Genomic DNA, 22,207 nt, shown 5'->3' with positions numbered 1-22,207 from the left:
GTATGGATGGATAGTATGCATGATGACACAGAGGTAGGTAGAGCTGTGGCCTACTGTACTGTACTGTACTGCTATATATTATATACTGGTTGTCAGCAAAATTATGCACTGTCCTCCTACTACTGCGCACAAAACTAAAATGCACCACAGGTATGGATGGATAGTATACTTGACGACACAGGGGTAGGTAGAGCAGTGGCCTACTGTACCGTACTGCTATATATTATATACTGGTGGTCAGCAAAATTATGCACTGTACTCCTACTATATATACTGTGCACAACTAAAATGCACCACAGGTATGGATGGATAGTATAATTGACGACACAGAGGTAGGTAGAGCAGTGGCCTACTGTACCGTACTGCTATATATTATATACTGGTGGTCAGCAAACTGTGCAAAAATGAAATGCACCACAGGTATGGATGGATAGTATACTTGACGACACAGAGGTAGGTAGAGCAGTGGCCTACTGTACCATATTGCTATATATTATATACTGGTGGTCAGCAAAATGATGCACTGTACTCCTACTATATATACTGCGCACAACTAAAATGCACCACAGGTATGGATGGATAGTATACTTGACGACACAGAGGTAGGTAGAGCAGTGGCCTACTGTACCATACTGCTATATATTATATACTGGTGGTCAGCAAAATTATGCACTGTACTCGTACTATATATACTGCGCACAACTAAAATGCACCATAGGTATGGATGGATAGTATACTTGACGACACAGAGGTAGGTAGAGCAGTGGCCTACTGTACCATATTGCTATATATTATATACTGGTGGTCAGCAAAATTATGCACTGTACTCCTACTATATACACTGCGCACAACTAAAATGCACCACAGGTATGGATGGATAGTATACTTAACGACACAGAGGTAGGTAGAGCAGTGGCCTACTGTACCGTACTGCTATATATTATATACTGGTGGTCAGCAAAATTATGCACTGTCCTCCTACTATATATACTGTGCACAACTAAAATGCACCACAGGTATGGATGGATAGTATACTTGACGACACAGAGGTAGGTAGAGCAGTGGCCTACTGTACCATACTGCTATATATTATATACTGGTGGTCAGCAAACTGTGCAAAACTGAAATGCACCACAGGTATGGATGGATAGTATACTTGACGACACAGAGGTAGGTAGAGCAGTGGCCTACTGTACCGTACTGCTATATATTATATACTGGTGGTCAGCAAACTGTGCAAAACTGAAATGCACCACAGGTATGGATGGATAGTATACTTGACGACACAGAGGTAGGTAGAGCAGTGGCCTACTGTACCGTACTGCTATATATTATATACTGGTGGTCAGCAAACTGTGCAAAACTGAAATGCACCACAGGTATGGATGGATAGTATACTTGACAACACAGAGGTAGGTAGAGCAGTGACCTTCTGTACCATACTGCTATATATTATATACTGGTGGTCAGCAAAATTATGCACTGTCCTACTAATGCGCACAACAACTAAAATGCACCACAGGTATGGATGGATAGTATACTTGACGACACAGAGGTAGGTAGAGCAGTGGCCTACTGTACCGTACTGCTATATATTATATACTGCTGGTCAGCAAAATGATGCACTGTCCTCCTACTATATATACTGCGCACAACAACTAAAATGCACCACAGGTATGTATGGATAGTATACTTAACGACACAGAGGTAGGTAGAGTAGTGGACTACTGTACCGTACTGATATAATACTGGTGGTCACTGGTCAGAAAAATTCTGCACTGTCCTCCTACTATATACTACAATGCAGCACAGATATGGAGCGTTTTTCAGGCAGAGAACGTATAATACTGGTGGTCACTGGTCAGCAAAACTCTGCACTGTCCTACTATATAATACTGGTGGTCCCCAGTCCCCACAATAAAGCACACTGAGCACAGATATTTGCAGCACACTGAGCACAGATATGGAGCTTTTTTCAGGCAGAGAACGTAGATATTTTCAGCACACTGAGCACAGATATTTGCAGCACACTGAGCACAGATATTTGCAGCACACTGAACACAACTGAGAGAACGCTGCACGTCCTCTCCCTATCATCTCCAATGCACGAGTGAAAATGGCGGCGACGCGCGGCTCCTTATATAGAATACGAATCTCGCGGGAATACGACAGCGGGATGATGACGTTCGGGCGCGCTCGGGTTAACCGAGCAAAGCGGGAAGATTCAAGTCTGCCTCGGAACCATGTAAAATGGGTGAAGTTCGGGGGGGTTCGGATTCAGAGGAACCGAACCCGCTCATCACTAGCCTAGGGTGCAGGAATGTTTTGGGCTGTCCACAATGGTCTCCCCAGGTCCTCATGCAATCTACAATGACAACAAAGTCCTAGGGCAGGGGTATCCAGCCCTGGTCCTCGAGAGCAACCAACAGTTCATGTTTTCCAGCTCACCTAGCAGGTGCACAGGTGTAGTCATTACTAACTGATACTGTATTTTAAAAGATCCACAGTTGAGGAGACCTGGAAAACGTGAACTGTTGGTAGCTCTTGAGGACCAGGGTTGACTACCCCTGTCCTAGGGGTACAGTTGCTATACAGATGTGCCCCTTTACACTAGCTCACAGGTCCCGGACGCTCCCAGCGCAGCAGGGTGTACGCATCGCGATCCCGTTACAGCACCCGGCTATAAGCAGCAAAGCTGTAGTGGAACACATCTGTATGTGAACGGAGTATTTGTGCAGTACAAAAGTTTAAATATATAAATATATTTTTAATCTGACCATGGAGCGTTTCCGCCGGACATGAACCCACAAGAAGGAAAAGTAATGTGTAAACAGACAATGTCCTGTTAGGGATATAATAAGGTCCCTTTCCATGCTGGGCTTAGGATAAATATACAAATACTCTGATTATACATTGGCGCTGTCCTCTCACTTCCTGCTTCATAATGTGACAACGAGAATCAGCTCTGGGACAGTCTATATATATATATATATATATATATAGAGAGAGAGAGAGAGAGAGAGAGATAAATATTATATATGGGTTCAGTATGAATTATCGACGGTCGGGATGCTGTCCGTCAGTATACAGGGATTCCAGCTGCCGGCATTGTCATATATATATATATATATATATAGTATATTTCAGTCATTCATCTCAGTCCCTAACGCAGTGGAGCTTGCAATCTATTTTGCCTACTATATGGTCAGACGCCCATGATAATAAAAGCGACATGGACTATGTCAATATTTATCATGTAGACAGTGCAGGGGCGTTTTAAGAGAGGAGAAGGCCCTTGTGCAGCCTTCTGCTTCAGGGGCCCCCTCCTCTCTGACCGAGGCACAGCATTTAATACATACCTCTCCTGGGTCCCTCGGCGGTGCCATCCTTCTCCGCAGCGGCAATAGAGTCTGAGACCAGACTCTATTGCGCTTGCGCAAACCTCCGGGAACACGGCGCAGCGGCAATTTTCCTGAAGATTTTGCTACTGCGCATGCGCAAAACTCTGGAAAAATGGCCGCCATGCCATCTTTCTGGGGTTTTCAGCAGGCGCAATAGAATTTGTTCCCCCTAGTGTTCAAACGCTATTGCACTGCCGAAAAAGGGATGGCTTCGACGGGGGACTTCAGAGAGGTAAGTATTAAGCAAATGGGTACAGTGTGTGCAGGGTGGGCCCCCCTGGACCTGGGGGCCCGTGTTCCTCGCACACACTGCACCCATTATAGAAACGCCAATGAGACAGTGATGAAATGTTGACATGCTAGAATGTCAGTGTATCGTTACTGGTGGCCCAGCGGTCACTTACCTTCTTTGGCAGCTGCAACAGCATCTTCTGGGCCTGGTGCCTCCTGCAGCCTAACCCTAATGTTGACATTTCACCTGTTGACATTCCGAGAATGTTGACACATTGCCTGTCAACATTTTACCAATGCCAACATCATAACTGTTGACATTGAGATTATGCATTATGCAAATTGATGTGCAGTAGACGTTTCAGTTAGCGTAACAGAAAACGAGACAGGAAAAATGCATGGTTGAGATACTGCAAATGTCTTTACTGCTTACTGGGGAAAACACATATGTACATAATAAATGACATGCCAGGAGATTTAGAGACAGGGCCCTCCCAGTGTGTTTGCTGCAGATTTAGCAAAGTTCAAAAAATTCCATTAAACTGCACACACTGAGGTCAGGGGTTCATAAACTTGTCTAATGGCGCTTTCTGCCGAGCTCTGCAAAATGGCTAGCTGGCTGACGGATGGTCCAATAAGAGCAACTGATTAAATAATGCCCACCTGGGATATTATCAAATATTGCTGAGGAAAATGTTACTGTACGTGCACAGAATCCTCCTGACTTTCCTTTATTATTATGTAGAGGAATGTTCCCGTCACTGAACTTCCAATCTCTGCTGTAAACACAAATGAGGCTTAGTTTGAGCTGGGATGTGTTCTCAGGCACTAGTTGACGCCGGCCAAAGAGCCATAATCGGCGTCTCAACCAAAAGAGAAGGTGATGAACAATTTGACACAATTTGGTCAGCTGCAAGTGGATCGGTACCTCACAGGAACACTAACTGCAGAAGGAATTGTCTAACCGTACAACCAAGGACACCACATCCTAGCAGTTTGTATGAAATGCTGGTGGAATTTTCATTTTATTGCTGAATTATAACACTCCTGCCAACATTGGGGGTCATTCTGAGTTGTTCGCTCGCAAGCTGCTTTTAGCAGCTTTGCACACGCTAAGCCGCCGCCTACTGGGAGTGAATCTTAGCATATTAAAATTGCGAACGAAAGATTAGCAGAATTGCGAATAGACACTTCTTAGCAGTTTCTGAGTAGCTCCAGACTTACTCGGCATCTGCGATCAGTTCAGTGCTTGTCGTTCCTGGTTTGACGTCACAAACACACCCAGCGTTCGCCCAGACACTCCTCCGTTTCTCCAGACACTCCCGCGTTTTTTCCTGAAACGGTTGCGTTTTTTCACACACTCCCATAAAACGGCCAGTTTCCGCCCAGAAACATCACATTACGATCACCAGAACGAAAAAAAACCTTGTAATGCCGTGAGTAAAATTCCTAACTGCATAGCAAATTTACTTGGCGCAGTCGCACTGCGGACATTGCGCATGCGCATTAGCGACTATTCGCTCCGTTGCGACAAAAAAATAATGAGCGAACAACTCGGAATGACCCCCATTGTGCATTATCTGTCATGTATTCAGTTCACATACTTTAACTGAAGGTACTATAGGCGGCATCTTAAAGGAGTTGAAGTAGATTTCTAGCTCCCAGTGAAAGGTTTATCTATCTGCACAGGTATTACCAAATAATACAACAGGGAGCAATCCCAACCCCTTAAGTGTTTATAGTGAGATGTCACCTAGCAGTCACTGCTAGTTGATTGTTCTTTTTTTCGGATCTGAACTGATGTCGCTCTTCGCAAACCAATCTGCCACTGTGGCCCCTGGTTTTAGAACAGTAGATGAATACATTCTTGCAGCATGTGAATATTTCCCTAGGCCTTGTACCCTTATTTTTATCTGAAAATAAATTTATTTAAAAAATGTCCCAATTTATGTATTAAACTTTAGGCACAAATATATAATCATAGAAATACCAAATATTGAAATATATAAACAATGTATTTGTTATATGCTGCCTTGCTAAACATTTGTTTAGGACCCATACCTCCCACTTCAACAGATTAGCACATTTGTTGAAGTGGATTCCTAGCTCCCGTTAAACTATCTGCACAGGTATTACCAACATAACCAAAGTGAGCAAGCCCATCTCCCTAAGCACTTATAGCCAGACCTCACCTAGCTGTCACTGCTAGGTGATTGTTCTTTTTTCTGCTCTAAACTGATCTCGTTCTGCACATACAATAACCATCTGCCCATTTGATATTGCTGTGTATTGTCTTGATCTGCCTAATGACCCCACTCTGCACATATCCATCTGACCATACAAAACACCAGTGGCGTAACTACTGCCCCCGCAGTCCTCGCGGTGGCTTGGGGGCGAGGGGCTGCGGGGGCGCCACTGACTTAGAACAAATTGACATGCGGACGAGTGCGTCCGCATGTCAATCTGCGGTCTCCTTCCCTCCGCTGCTGTGTTGGAGGGACACGGAGGGCACCGCGCGCGCCTCTCCAGTGTCCCTCCTGGCTCTCCGGCCGGTCTAATAAAGGAAGTGCCGTTCGTGAGCTCTGATTGGCTCACGAACCGGCACTTCCTTTATTAGACCCGCAGGAGAGCCAGGAAGAACACGGGAGAGGCGCGTGCTGTGTCCTCCGTGTCCCTCCAACACAAAGGAGCGGCACTGTGGGGGAATATCTGGCACTGGGGGGAGCAGGCACTGAGGGGGCTTATGTGGCACTGTGGGGGAATATCTGGCACTGGGGGGCATATACCTGGCACTGTGGGGGAATATCTGGCACTGGGTGAATATACCTGGCACTGTGGGGGAATATCTGGCACTGGGGGGAGCAGGCACTGAGGGGGCATATGTGGCACTGTGGGGGAATATCTGGCACTGGGGGCATATACCTGGCACTGTGGGGGAATATCTGGCACTGGGGGGGCTTATGTGGCACTGTGGGGGAATATCTGGCACTGGGGGCATATACCTGGCACTGTGGGGGAATATCTGGCACTGGGGGCATATGTGGCACTGGGGGGGGGGGTATATTTGGCACTGGGGACATGTACCTGGCACTGTGGGGGAATATCTGGCACTGGGGGCATATGTGGCACTGGGAGCACGGCCCTAGCAACAAGCACTACCCCCTAGCAACGAGCATGACACCCAGTGCATGAAACCCCTGGCAACGAGCATGACACCCTGAGCATGAAAATCCCTGGCACCGTGCATGGAACCAAGAGCATGAAACCCCTGGCAATGAGCAGGTAATTTAAAAGTAATTAGAAGCCTTACTGTAGAACTTAATGTGTAATGGGCATTACGGTGTGTGGCATAATGTATCACGGACATTGCGGTGATTGTCATAATGTGTCAGGCATTACGGTGTGTTGTATACTATATCACGATCATTGTGGTATGTGGTATAATGTCTCAGGGTCATTGCGGTGTGTGTTATAATGTGTCACAGACATTGTATGTGCTATAATGTATCAGGGGCATTGCAGTGTGTAGCATAATGTATAACGGGCATTGCGATTCCTGTCATAATGTGTCACAGGCATTACGGTGTGTGGCATAATGTGTCGGGGGCATTACAGTGTGTGCATATTGTGTCATGTGCATTATTGTGTGTGGCATAATGTCTAAGGGCCATTGCAGTATGTGGCATAATGTATACTGGGCATTACTATAAGGAGGAAAAATGACAAATAATGTAAGGGGCGTGAATCAGGATTATTTTTCTTTCCTGTGGTGGCTAACGTCTGGGCGTGCAGGTTGCAAAACTGGGGTATAAGGTAGTCTTTTCCTGCAATGTCACGCCCCTTTATACGAAGCCACGCCCATTTCAATGAATCCACACCCCTTTTTGGCGGCGCGCACATTCGGCGCGCGCAGATTTGTCCCTTTACTACTGCCAATTATGGGGGGGAGGGGGGGGGGGCGAAGAATTTTTTGGCTTGGGGGAGAAAAATTTCTAGTTACGCCACTGCAAAACACACTTCCATTGCATGCATTTCACTACTGTGTATCACTGTCTACGCTGTTAGATCTTAACAGTCACACCATAAATTAGTTTTTTAGTATATTTTACCAAGGCAGTGATACGAACTCTCTTCCAAACAGTTCTCTTTAGCGCTCCTGATATGCTGATACTTTTAATCTTCTTTTTCATCCGTAAAATAAAAATGAATAAATGCGGAATGTTTACTGATAATCTTATTGTTAATAGGGGTTTGTTTTTCTTTTTTATTTCCTTTTTTTTAATTGTGTTTTTGGATTTTTTTCCCGACTTGCCACTTAACAACATGTCTCTATACTGGCAGGAGTCCCAAAGCCGCACGCAATAAAAAAAAATTTGATTAAAAAAAATAACTATTTTATTAAATTACACAGGAAAGAAAACTTTGCTTTTAAATATTGCAACATATTTCACAAATAACGATTAAAGTCTATGGAGCAGCAATGCATGATGGGATAGAGAAAGGCGAAATAACTGCTTCAAAATCTGTAGTGACACCACTCAAACGTGACCCCGGGCAAAAGTCTGAGAAACAAAAACAGTTTATTAATATCTACATTAAGCAGAACGTCTGTCAGTTTGTAAATGCAAGGTATCGTGTGTACTTGTAGGGGTACATTCAGTGGCAAACGCAGGATTTCTAGAGGGGGGTTTCCAAATGCAATCTACAATCTCCCATTATGCGAAACATGGAATACAGTATTATTATATAGTATAGATTGTATATAGCATAGGCTGTATCAGTCATATTTAAATAATATCAATAAGATACTGCAAGTGGTCAGGAAAATGTTAAACATACTATAATAAATATCCAGACATAATGGAACAAGTACTACACTTTCTAAGCACACATTCTCCCACTTCATGGTAAGGCTCCTGTCTCTTCTTCCTGGTAGCTACTCTCTGGTCCAGTGCACTGATTGAGGACTCAGATCCACACACACAGCAAAATTGGTAGAAGAAGCTGCTACCGCTGTGCCACAGCTCTGCTTTGTCCCTTAAACTGCACAATGTGGCGGCAGCTCTAGTAATTGTATTATATACCATTGCTATTGTCCTAATGTGAGCCACTTGCCAAGGGGAGAGGGGTTTTTGGGCAACCAGAAATCCCCCCTGCGTTTGCCTATGACATTTATCAATTGTCAGCTTTCAGGAGTTTTGGAAAAAACCCCACACATCCCTGGGAAACTGAAGCACCAAAGCACTGTATTTACTATACAGTGGTTTTGATGAGGCCAGTTTCTAACGGGATTTATTCCCTAAGCCTTGGAGATAAAGTCGCTGCAGATAAAGTGCCAGCCAATCAGCTCCTAACTGTCATTTTTCAAGCACAGCCTGTGGAATAGCAGTTAGGAGTGGATTGGCTGGTGCTTTATGTCCAGCGACATTATCTCCATCCAAGGCTTTAGTAAATAGACCCCCTTCACACTAGACCATAGGGTTCTCAAACACATACCGACCAACTGTTCCGATTCCAGCAGGACAGTCCCGCTATTCGGACACTGTCCCATTGTCCCACCTGCATGCAGCAATGTCCCGCTGGTGGGGGTGGGGGGGCAGTTAGGAGGTTCCTTTGATCACTCTCTGCTCTGCAAAGCAGTGAGTGGTCGCTGAATGCATGCACACACCATCTATACAGTACAAGGAGGTAAGCAGGGGGCTTCCTAGCTGCTAGGGGAGTGCTGGGCATGGCCGCCAGAATGCCAAAAACCAAAGCCATGCCCCTAAAGGCAGCAAGTGACAGGAGCCTCCCCACTGTGTCGTCGTCCCCCCCCCCCCCCCCCCCCGCCCCGCACTCTGCAGGACAATGCTCACGAAAATTGGGACAGTTGGGAAGTATGCATTTGCGGTGAAGACAGGGGTGAGGCCACGCTTACTGATTTTGGTTTTGCACCTTAGGCTCATGCCTGTGTCCCTCCACCAAACTTACTAAAGTTAAGAGGTATGCACTTGAATTATACATTATGCATAAGTTACCTTATACTGCACAGGACTGTGGTGTATTCACTACAGAGCATTACTGTCACTAATCTGGTACATTATCATGCATGCACTAGCAGTATTTACTATATATATTTAGCAAGGGACCCAGATGATGCACTAATGCTTAATCAAGCCTCTGAGCATGGGCCCCTACCACTGCATTTGGTGGGCCCTTCATGCCAAAGTTCGACGCTGACTGTGCATAATGTAAGGCTACTGTAATAGACCTTTTGCAACCAACATTCTTTGTACAACCTTGCAACTTTTTAACTTGCGCTTTTTTTTAAATATACTGTGGGGAATGTAATAGGGTGTGAGAAACACTTTTCTCCTAATAGGACTCAAAGTGCTTTACATTTGCCAGCACAAAATGCAAAACAAGCTTAACATTAGTGAAACACGTGGGTGAACAGATGAGTATGGAGTCTATTTTGGATTAGTGAAACACATGGGTGAACAGGTGAGTCTGGAGTCTATTTTGGATTATTGAAATGCGTGGGTGAACAGGTGAGTCTGAAGTCTATTTTGGATTAGTGAAACGCATGGGTGAACAGGGGAGTCTGGAGTCTATTTTGGATTAGTGAAACACGTGAGTGAACAGGTGAGTCTGAAGTCTATTTTGGATTAGTGAAATGCGTGGCTAAACAGGTGAGTCTGGAGTCTATTTTGGATTAGTGAAACGCATGGCTAAACAGGTGATTCTGGATTCTATTTTGGATTAGTGAAATGTGTGGGTAAACAGGTGAGTCTGGAGTCTATTTTGGATTAATGAAATGCGTGGGTGTACAGGTGAGTCTGGAGTCTATTTTGGATTATTGAAATGCGTGGGTGAACAGGTGAGTCTGAAGTCTATTTTGGAATTTTGGATTAGTGAAACACATTGGTGAACAGGTCAGTCTGAAGTCTATTTTGGATTAGTGAAATGCGTGGGTGAACAGGGGAGTCTGGAGTCTATTTTGGATTAGTGAAACGCATGGCTAAACAGGTGATTCTGGATTCTATTTTGGATTAGTGAAACGCGTGGGTAAAACAGGTGAGTCGAGTCTATTTTGGATTAGTAAAATGCATGGGTAAACAGGTTAGTCTGGAGTCTATTTTGGATTAGTGACACACATGGGTGAACAGGTGAGTCGAGTCTATTTTGGATTAGCGAAACGCATGGGTAACCAGTTGAGACTGGAGTCTATTTTGGATTAGTGAAACGTGTGGGTTAACAGGTGAGTCTGGAGTCTATTTTAGAAGGATTCTAGTGTAGAGGCTTCTTGAACTGAGCAGGGAAGTGAGTTCCAAAGAGTCGGAGCTGTAAAGCTAAAAGCTCGACCCCCAGATGAATTTAGGGAGTTTCTAGATACTGTTAAGATCACATAAGACCACTTGAATGAAAATAAAAAGAGGTCAAGCTGCTACTTTTATCACATTTATGTATGAGTTTGATGTACAAAGTGTTTCGGCTAGTTAGCCCCTTCCACACCAACAATCACTTCCTCTCTGCTTCTGATCTGGAACCACGTTCTCTGTTATTGCTGGACCCTGCAAACAAAGCCGGTAACAAACCACTTTCTTTGTACTTGGCACTAATTACTGACTTTTATATATTTTAGTGTATTTTGACTTTTCTAAAAAAAAAAATCCGCAACTTTTATCTAAATAAACTTTTAGAGGCCGAACATATGAGACTTCAAAAAACAAAAACAAAACTCAGTTGAAGGACTTTGTATTTTAATATCAAAAGACTTTGGGAATGCTGTAATGTGGGGTGGATATTATCCACAGAAAACATTCCATATATCTCAAACCGCTTCTCATATAATCACAGACATTCCTGGTGCTCTTATTGGGACTGGATCAGGATTACAATAGAGTAGGGATACATCTATGGCTATTTATCCAGACATGTATTATTGAAGGTTTTATAATATTATGTATTTTTATTTTTGACATTTTTCTAAATATCTACCAGTGAATATATGTTTTACAGTATTCTTGCTTTAGGATCTAAATTCTTTCATAGTAATAGTAAATCCTATGACAAAGCAGAGATGCCATTGTTTCTCTTCTCTTGCCCATTTATCTAGTGCCAGAGCTCTCCTGTCAATCTTAGAGGCCTATTTATTAACATTATTTTTACTAAAATAACATGAAAAAGGGTGTTTTCTGTTTTCACGCCATTTTCACATTATTTTAGTATCACTCCAAGGTATTAAAGGGCATTTGGAGCAGTTTTCATGAAAGACTGCTCCAAACCCTTTAATTGTAATTTTTTTCAGTAACCCCCATCGCATTCCCCCCATACTTATAATGGAAGATGTGATATGGCTGAATTTACAAAAAAAATATATATATTTTTTTAAAAACCACAGCATTGTGCCCTGTGATAATAACACCAGCTCAGGCTGGCGAGATCACAGGGCAGCACTGTGATCTACAGCCTATGCCCAGCTTTCTCTGCCCCCTGGCAGACAAAGCTGTGCGGGTACCAGCAGGGTGATCAGCTCTGTGTGTCCGATGGAAGCTGATCACTGCTTAAAACAAAAAAAACAAAAAAAAGTAAAATAACCCCAAATTCATACTCACCAGTCCAGGAACCGGTGATCGGTGCTCCGGTGCAGGCTGCCAGGTGCTGGGTGCTCCATATGCTGTGCTGTGACCCCCGGTGCAGTAAAAGTGATGCTGCAAAATGGCAGCTCACTTTACAGCACTGGGGGTCACCGCAGCGCACAGGATCCGGCAGCCCTGCAGGAGCAGTGATCACCGACTCCCTGGACTGGTGAGTATACTCACCGCGTGGTGGTGGGGAGGGGGTCCACGGCACGCAGGTGTAGTAGCGATGGGGGGTGTTGACCCGGCGGCGGTGGTCGTGGCAAGGTCGGCAGTGGTGGCGCATGCGCAGCAGGACATCAGGGTATTTTTCATGAAAAATACCCTGAGGATGCTGCGGAGTGTCATCGCAGGGACAGAGCTTGCCCGCAACCTCTGTCCCTGCATGCGATCATTGATACATCAGTGCGATTAAATCAATTATCGCAGTGCGAATATGGGTGATTTTATCATATTTATGGTGACAAATAGACCCCTTACTGAAGTGCGATAATCCTTACACAACACATTACAGCATAGAGTGTAAGTTTGCGAGCAGGGCCTTCCTACCTCTATGACTGTCTGATATTACCCAGTTTTGTCTTTTCACTGCTGTTTCCAATTGTAAAGCGCAACAAAATTTGGAGCGCTATATAAGAAACTGTTAATAAACAAATAAAATAATGGACTATTGGCCAAAGACGTAAGACATCCTTTGGAGTACAGTAGGTATTACATTTTTAGAATTCGGTCCAGAAAGGACTAAACGTTTGTTTGGTAACAGTCGGAAACCCTGGAGTTTGCACGTATCTTGCATAGATAATATGGAATAATACAGTATCTTGCAAATACATTCTCCTGCATTCTGCACAATTAAGCAACTAAAATGTGACCTTAGTACATTTCAGTAGCTGAAGAAAGACTATAAAAATCCTGATGTGCTGTATTATAGCGGACTAGCATGGAAGAAAAATCGAAGATAAATGATTTGGTGACTGCCTGTCTCGGAGCATCTAGGAATGCATCAATCACCACTGCACTCTGCAGCCTATCATATCTCACTAAGCAGAGCACCCATCATCCTCAGGCAGAGAGTTAAATGCAACCTTACATTCTCGCTCAAAACCGAAAAATGTAATGAATGTAATGTTTAGGAGCGGTGGCATCCGCCAGAAAACATTCCTGTCTCATCAGTCAAGTACATATAAATTGTGTCATTTCCTAAAGTTGTTTGTGGGCTCCTTGCTCAGGGTGCAGAATGACTGGCGAAGGTGGGGACTCATCTGCCTAGTATGGATTTGGGACCTGCACAGCCAGAGCTTCAAACATTACATTAATAGTGTATTAGGTGACTCCAGGAGGGTGTCATAAGCAAAGGGTCGGACTGGCCCACAGGGGTACCAGGGAAACCACCGGTAGGTCCCACTGTCTGAGGGCCCACTCCTTCCTCTAGTGATCAGGTTCCAGACTGTGCACTTGTATTATACATGGTAGATATGTTGCATTACACTGCACAAGACTATTGTGCATTTCAAGCCTCTGTGGAGGCTGGCCACATCCTTTTTGCAGACTAGCCACACCCCTAAGTATGGGCCCCTAGCACTGCATTCCCCCGGTGGGCCCTTCATACCCCAGTCCGACACTGCATAAGCCACAATGTTATACCTAGAAAAGACTAATCCTAAATCCATCAGTGCAGTACAATGTATGTAATAGCTTGCAATATTATAAACTAGCACTGTTTTATATACAGTACAGTGTTTACAGTATATACAACGTCAATAGAGAGCAAATTCATGTAAATGTTTATATCATATTGTAGACAGCAATTTCTCTGTTTAATCCTTTAATGCATAAATAATATGACAAATTGGCTAATCCCACACATTGTGTCTCCCTGTATCTTCAGTTACTAACACAAGGTCTCATATTGGGCATCTGAACATATGTTGAAATAAAAAACTATGGCCCAGATTTATCAAGACTTGGAGCGTGACAAAGTGGATGGTGATAAAGTACCAGCCAATCAGCTCCTAACTGCCATGTTACAGGCTGTGTTTGAAAAATGACAGTTAGGAGCTGATTGATTGGCACTTTATCACCGTACAATATATCACTCTCCAATGCTTGATAAATCTGGGCCTATGAATGTAAAGTCTCAGAGTCTGGTGACAGCATACAGGAAAAGCTCCGTAATGTTCAGCAATAATGCACAATTATGCAGATTTTGTAGTGTGATATTAACCAAGTCCTGCTAAGAAATCACTGCTGTTACCACTGCAGACATACTGTAATTAATATTGTTGTTTTATTACACACAGCATGGTGATACTATTATACTGATGTTATATTTAGCCGGTGAGTACTAGCCTACATACTGTATATATCTATTCTTTAGAATGTAAGCTCTCACGAGCAGGGCCCTCTTCCCTCATCTCCTCCCCACTGTCTACAACTGCACTAAACCCTTGGGTTCTGCCTGCCCTGCTGCTATTTGGGTATTATGACAGATTGATGCAGCAATGTTTATAAACCATTTCCATTGTCTGCAATGTTCTGTACTGCAAGTTACTTTTTCTTGCTTTGTTCATACTGTTTCTGTACTTTGAAAGGTGCTGCGGACCCCTTATGGCGCCATATAAATAAATAAATAAATATTATTATTATTATTAATAACTATTATTATTAATCTGGCTAATATAGTTGTTAGAACGTGATACTTCCTACTTGCAACCACTAGAGGCCGCCACCTTGCTCAACAAGTGTCATTGCTGCATCACTTGGTGTCAATCATGTTTCTGGTTTGCTATTTGTGTCTAAATTTCTCCTGCTTGATAATGGTGATAGGTGTGCACAGAGCCACCCCATGTCATCTGCCATTGTGGAACCCAAGGTAAGTGTATTCTACCTGGGGTCGCAAATCTCAAAACATTTTGAGAAACTGTAGTTATACGATGCATGTTACATTAAGACCTGGGCCAGTATTTACTAAAAATTCGAGTTTGGCCGATTTGTGTTTTTTTTTCTAAGTCCCAATCCGGGAATTCACTAAGCACCAATCTCGGCAGTGTCTGGTCTATTCATAATGGTTTGAATGACAGCCTTCCGAAATACGAATGAATAGACCATCGGTCAAACGCGGCTGTTATTTCATACAATACGGGCATTCACTATTCATTTGTATTTGGGTGTTAGTTTCTGAGTGCTCAAGTGCGGGCCTGTTTTTTTCCGATTCGTAAAAAAAGCAGCAAAAAAATAGACCTGCTTTTTCCAGTCGAGTTTGGATAACCATGCACGGATCAGTGAGATCTGTGCATGGTTATCTATGGGAAAGGGTCTGTTTAGTGTAAAAACGGGGAAAAAAGTTGCATGGGGTCCCCCCTCCTAAGCATAACCAGCCTCGGGCTCTTTGAGCCGGTCCTGGCTGAAAAAATATGGGGAAAAAAATGACAGGGGTCCCCCCATATTTAATCAACCAGCACCGGGCTCTGCGCCTGGTCCTGGTTCCAAAAATACAGGGGACAAAAAGCGTAGGGGTCCCCCGTATTTCTGAAACCAGCACCGGGCTCCACTAGCTGGGGAGATAATGCCACAGCCGGGGGACACTTTGATATAGGTCCCTGCGGCCGTGCCATTAAAACCCCAACTAGTCACCCCTGGCCGGGGTACCCTGGAGGAGTGGGGACCCCTTCAATCAAGGGGTCCCCCCCTCCAGCCACCCAAGGGCCAGGGGTGAAGCCCGAGGCTGTCCCCCCCATCCAAGGGTGGCGGATGGAGGGCTGATAGCCTTGTGTTGAATTTGTGAATATTGTTTTTAGTAGCAGTACTACAAGTCCCAGCAAGCCTCCCCCGCAAGCTGGTACTTGGAGAACCACAAGTACCAGCATGCGGAGGAAAACCGGGCCCGCTGGTACCTGTAGTACTACTACTAAAAAAATACCCCAATAAAAACAGGACACACACACCGTGACAGTACAACTTTATTACATACATGCACACCAACATACACACATACTTACCTATGTTCCCACAAGGCTCGGTCCTCTTCTCCATGTATAATCCTAGGGGTACCTGTGAAAAAAATTATACTCACAAAATCCAGTGAAGAATACGGCCTTTGAATAATCCACGTACTTGGCAAAAAAATAAAACGGAAACCCGACCACGCACTGAAAGGGGTCCCATGTTTACACATGGGACCCCTTTCCCCGACTGCCAGGACCTTCCCTGACTCCTGTCAAAGAGGGTCCCTTCAGCCAATCAGGGAGCGCCACGTCGTGGCACCCTCCTGATTGGCTGTGTGCTCCTGTAGTGTTTGTCAGGCAGCACACGGCAGTGATACAATGTAGCGCCTATGCGCTCCATTGTAGCCAATGGTGGGAACTTTGCGGTCAGCGGTGAGGTTACTTTCGGTCAACCACTGACCGCAAAGTTCCCACCATTGGCTACAATGGAGCGCATAGGCGCTACATTGTATCACTGCCGTGTGCTGCCTGACAGACACTACAGGACCACACAGCCAATCAGGAGGGTGCCACGACGTGGCTCTCCCTGATTGGCTGAAGGGACTCTCTTTGACAGGAGTCAGGGGGGGGGTCCTGGCAGTCGGGGAAAGGGGTCCCATGTGTAAACATGGGACCCCTTTCAGTGCGTGGTCGGGTTTCCGTTTTATTTTTTTGCCAAGTACGTGTATTATTCAAAGGCCGGATTCTTCACTGGATTTTGTGAGTATAATTTTTTTCACAGGTACCCCTAGGATTCTACATGGAGAAGAGGACCGAGCCTCGTGGGAACATAGGTAAGTATGTGTGTATGTTGGTGTGCATGTATGTAATAAAGTTGTACTGTCACGGTGTGTGTGTCCTGTTTTTATTGGGGTATTTTTTTAGTAGTAGTACTACAGGTACCAGCGGGCCCGGTTTTCCTCCGCATGCTGGTACTTGTGGTTCTCCAAGTACCAGCTTGCAGGGAGGCTTGCTGGGACTTGTAGTACTGCTACTAAAAACAATATTCACAAATTCAACACAAGGCTATCAGCCCCCCATCTGCCGCCCTTGGATGGGGGGGGACAGCCTCGGGCTTCACCCCTGGCCCTTGGGTGGCTGGAGGGGGGGACCCCTTGATTGAAGGGGTCCCCACTCCTCCAGGGTACCCCAGCCAGGGGTGACTAGTTGGGGTTTTAATAGCACGGCCGCAGGGACCTATATCAAAGTGTCCACCGGCTGTGGCATTATCTCCCCAGCTAGTGGAGCCCGGTGCTGGTTTCAGAAATACGGGGATCCCTACGCTTTTTGTCCCCCATATTTTTGGAACCAGGACCAGGTGCAGAGCCCGGTGCTGGTTGATTAAATATGGGGGGACCCCTGTCATTTTCCCCCCCATATTTTTTCAACCAGGACCGGCTCAAAGAGCCCGAGGCTGGTTGTGCTTAGGAGGGGGGACCCCATGCAATTTTTTCCAGATTTTAAAAGACTTTAATAAACTTTTTAAGGTACACAATGAAGCCCTGCACGGATCTCACAGATCCGGCCGGGATTCCTTGTGTTTTTTCAGGCAGTGTTTTTCTCATCACTCCCGTAAAACACTGCCTGATATTACGAATCACATCGACATCGGAAAAAACGATTGTGCAAAACTCGGCAGCTTAGTAAATGATCGTATCAGGATTCAAAAAGTTGCAGTAAAATGCACCCGATACCATTCGAGTTCAAACACCCTTCAAAACGGCCAAAACACGAATATTAGTAAATATTGCCCCAAGAGTTTACTTTCCTGAAAAAGGTATCAGTTATACATCCCTCCTACATGGTGATTCTCAAATTTGGAAGTTTAAGGGCATATTTGCCACAATGCAATTGTAAAGCGCAACGGAATTTACTGCGCTATATAAGAAACTGTTAATAAATAATAAATAAATGCGCATTTCTAATGTAGATGTGATAAATATTTTTCACAGAAATTTACAAAGGGAAAATGAATATTTCTTATGAATTATCTAAGTCGCACTTGCCAGGAGGAGGGATCTGATAAGAGCCCGTCCCGGCATAGAGCTGGAAGCAGTGTGAGAGTGTAAAGTTAGCACACCGCTATCTGGTTTGAATCCCCGTACACTGTGCTTGCGTGTCGATCGGTCTCTCCCTTTCACCCACTGCAACTACCTGTTACCCTCTCCCTATCACCCTCTGCTTATCCCTGTCATTCTCTACACGTCACCCTCTGCAGGTTACCCTCAGCCTCTCACTGTCACCCTCTGCCTGTCATGTTCTCCCCATCATCCACTGCCCCTCCACATCACTCTTTCCATTCCTTGTGGAATGGCCATAGCTCACTGCTTGTTGATGATTCACTTCTCTGCTCAGTTATATTTGTTAAGTGTATACCATAATTTCTCCAGTAGCAGCACCTGGATTCAGAAAGATGTAATACCTTTGTGACATGTTCCTGTTGATATAGACTCTGATGCACCAACATCATCAGCAGCATTCTTGTACTGCTGTTGCTGCCTGTTGCTGCTAGAGAGACAATGCATCTGTAGACATTTACAGCACGTTTAACAGTGTTGGCAGACACGATTGTACAATTAGCAACTGCTGAAATCTAATGCAGTGATTTGATTTAGAAGATACAAATGATGCTGAAGGAGAGACGCAGAGCACAAAGGGTAAGCTATTTTATATATGTGACCCCTATTCAGGGTCTATTAATTGTAACTATGTTAGGTGTATAGGTAAAAAGGGGCAGTGGTTTCCACACTCGGTCCTCAAGTCATGCTAACAGTCCAGGTTTTAAGGCTATCCAGGCTGAAGCACATGTGGCTTAATTAGTTCTTCAGTCAATGTGATTTAACCAAATGTCCATAAGCATGGCTATCCTTAAAACCTGGGGGGAGGTTTACTAAAGTGTGATTTTAGTCGATTTGCATTTTTAGTGGCGATTTTCCAAATCACAAATTTACTAAAGACCAAATCTCATGAAAGTAGCATGTGAAACACAAATTTGCCAACAAAATCACAGCAAATCATCACTGGAACAAACATTGTCAGAATAATATTGGTATCAATTGAATTCGCAAATTTACGAAGAATGGTCTTTGACAAATTGATGGAATTCGCACCATGATTGACAAAGAGACGTATTACAGCACTCAGGAATTAATATACATAATTTATTAAAATACAATATGTATAAATTATATAGAAAAATAGAAAATCACATCCACCGGCCGGTAAGTCGATTTTACAATATTGCAGCTGATATTATGGTCAACATATATAAGAAAACAACATCTGTTCCACAACAAGTATAGCAAGAAAATTATTCTTTGTAGCCCAAATGATTTATGGCTTGGGTCTCAACATTGAAGCAATTTTAGTATTAAAGAAGTTACTCTGTTTCATATGCAATGTTGTAGATAATTCAAGATACTGCTGGAGTATTTAGTGTTAAAGTCCCCGTGTACGATCCTTTATAATCAGTGTCCAGAGGGATCCAACATACAAAACTTAATACACAAATGTATAAGTTTGGCCAGACAAATTTAGTTTTAGCCGTGGTCTCACCACTCCTGTTGTAACTGAGTCTTCCCCGGCTGATGGAGCTGTTTATCCTTTTATGGCAGACATATCTGGAAGACTGGTTATCAGGCAGTTGCTTGTGCTGCAGATTGCTAGACAGAGACTCTCCGGCTCAGGTGTAAGTGATCGAAGAAAATGAGACTTGGTGCGTTTCCCCGCCTCCTTAAGGTATCAGCAGCTTCCTCGGAAGTGTTTTGTTACCGCTCTGTGCCCTCCTTTTAAAGTCCGCAGCTTGAGCTGCCGCGCCTGCACACTCCTTGCGTTCCAGACCTCTCTCTGGTCATGGAGCGCATCGTGGCTTTCTTGTCCACGCATGCATCTTGGCTGCGGTTCACGGACTTTATGCTGCTCTGGGCATTCCGTTCTTTAGTATGACGTGTACATTGTCGTGGCTTTCGTTGCCGCACACATTTAGCAGGAATGCTTCTCATGCTCATTAGCACTGTTCAGTCGCATAATGTCAATTAAGATGTGTTGTTATTACACCATTTCAAGTCAGGACACAAAGACAAAAATATATAATTGCACCTCATTGCATAAAGTCAATGCACTCTTTCTTTTAGCGTCTTGGCATGTGAAAACCTTTTTTTTTTTCAATTCAATCAAAACCACCACTAAAATTGCTCCAATATCGCTCCTCAGTGCACCAATTCCAAAAAGTAACATGTGAAAACCATTTATATTATGGATGTACCAATCAGAATACTAATAAAAACCCAAGGGGATATGTACTAAGCAGTTAAAATAGTGAAGTGAGCCAGTGGAGAAGTTGCACATGGCAACCAATCAGCTGCTCTGTAGAATTTTATAGTATGCAAACTATGGGTGGGATTCAATTCTTTTCACCCCTTTTCACACCCGTTCTGTTTCTGCTCTCAGGGATGTTGTATCATTATTTCAGCTCGCTACCCCCGGAGTAGCGAGGCACCCAACCCTTTACACAGCTAAATCTGATTACTATGGGCGCAATATGCATGTTAACGGAGATCATTTTATAAAGGAAATTGGGCGTGATATATCATTGTTACTTCAATGCTGATTCATTGCTATGGGCAACTTCTCCACTAGCTCACTTCTCCGCTCTTTTCACAAATGCGGGATGGATGGCTGATTCGTCAGTACACATTCCCTTGGTTACTTTCTCATTACACACCTACAAATGTCATATAATACATTTTTATTTTTGCATTACAGAGGACTGGTGATATGGATGTTTCTCCCGGCTTCTGACTCCATTGTCACTTCCTGATAGTCTCGAAGAGCACAAGTATAATGATGCACATAAGTGCCTTGATCTGTGATGGAATGTACATTTGGGCTATTAAAATCTAGGTTTCATTGTTTTGAAAGATCTGGAGGGACTATGTTGTATTCTATTAATTAGATCTGTAACATTGTGCACTGGTGCTGTGTGTTGCATAATCTGTGCCTTAATCAACCACCTCTGCCAGATTCTGCAACACGCAGTCAGCAGACAGGCCTACTGGTTTCATCTGGTGCCTCTGTGAGCACAGAAAGTTGGATGTAGATTAGGTCACAGTAAGTATATTACACAACTAGGTGCTTCATCGCGCCCTACGGGCGCTCTTCACACCGTCGCAAGGGGCTACGCCCCCTTAACCCTTGCATGCCTTTCTGGGGTTTAATATTTGTATTATATGGAGTATTACCTGCATTCCTTTGTTAGTGGTTAAATATTGCACAATGAAAGGGCGTGCGATGGTGAAGGAGGCGCAGCCCCTTGCGACGGCGTGAACAGCACCTGCAGGGCACGATGTACAGAATGTAGCGGGTGCGGGGGGGACTGCGGATGGTGTCTGTAGATGCTGCAGGTGGAGGGGAGGCAGAAGTGGGGGTGGGGCCCGGATGGGGAAGGTTCGGGAGGTGCTGCGCGTGGGGGAGGGGCAGAGGAGTGGGGGATGCAGATGGGGGAGGGGTCCGGAGGCACTGAAGGTGGGGGAGGGGCAGGGGTGCCACGGGTGGGAGAGGGGCAGGTGTGGGGATGTTGTGGATGGATGAAGGGTTCCGGAGGTGCTGTGGGATGGGAAGGGACGGGAGTGCCGGGGGTGGGGTAGGGGACCGCAGGCACCATGGGTAGGGTAGGGGCAGGTACGGGTGTTGCGGCGGATGGGAAAGGAGGTCCGGAGGTGCTGCAGGTGGTGGAGGGGCAGGTGCGGGGGTGCCATTGGTGGGGGAGGGGTGGGTGAGGGGGGGACCGCTGATGGAGGAGGGTGTCTGCAGATGCTGCGGGTGGAGGGGAGCAGGTGTGGGGGGAGACATATAAGGGGGGTGAATGGTGGAAGGGGCCTGGAGGTGCTGTGGGTGGTGAAGGGGTGGAGGAGTGGGAGCCACGGGTGGTGTAGGGGGTCTGGAGGCACAGCATGTGGGGGAGGGGGTGGAG

The 22,207-nt window shown here is 44.9% G+C and overlaps 1 long non-coding RNA gene across 1 annotated transcript in view; it reads left to right on the top strand.

Annotated features, from left to right (window-relative positions):
* Window positions 1-21,118, top strand: part of LOC135058267 (uncharacterized) — an 85,409-nt gene extending 64,291 nt beyond the window's left edge. The window contains exons 2-4 of the long non-coding RNA XR_010244715.1: window positions 14,554-14,590; window positions 18,852-18,893; window positions 21,001-21,118. This is a non-coding gene — a long non-coding RNA (uncharacterized LOC135058267). The remainder of the gene's footprint in view (window positions 1-14,553; window positions 14,591-18,851; window positions 18,894-21,000) is intronic.
* Window positions 21,119-22,207: the final 1,089 nt, after the last annotated feature.

Source organism: Pseudophryne corroboree, chromosome 3 (genome assembly GCF_028390025.1).
Source record: "Pseudophryne corroboree isolate aPseCor3 chromosome 3, aPseCor3.hap2, whole genome shotgun sequence".
NCBI classification, from domain to species: Eukaryota; Metazoa; Chordata; class Amphibia; order Anura; family Myobatrachidae; genus Pseudophryne; species Pseudophryne corroboree.
This window is presented reverse-complemented; position numbering and strand designations above follow the sequence as displayed.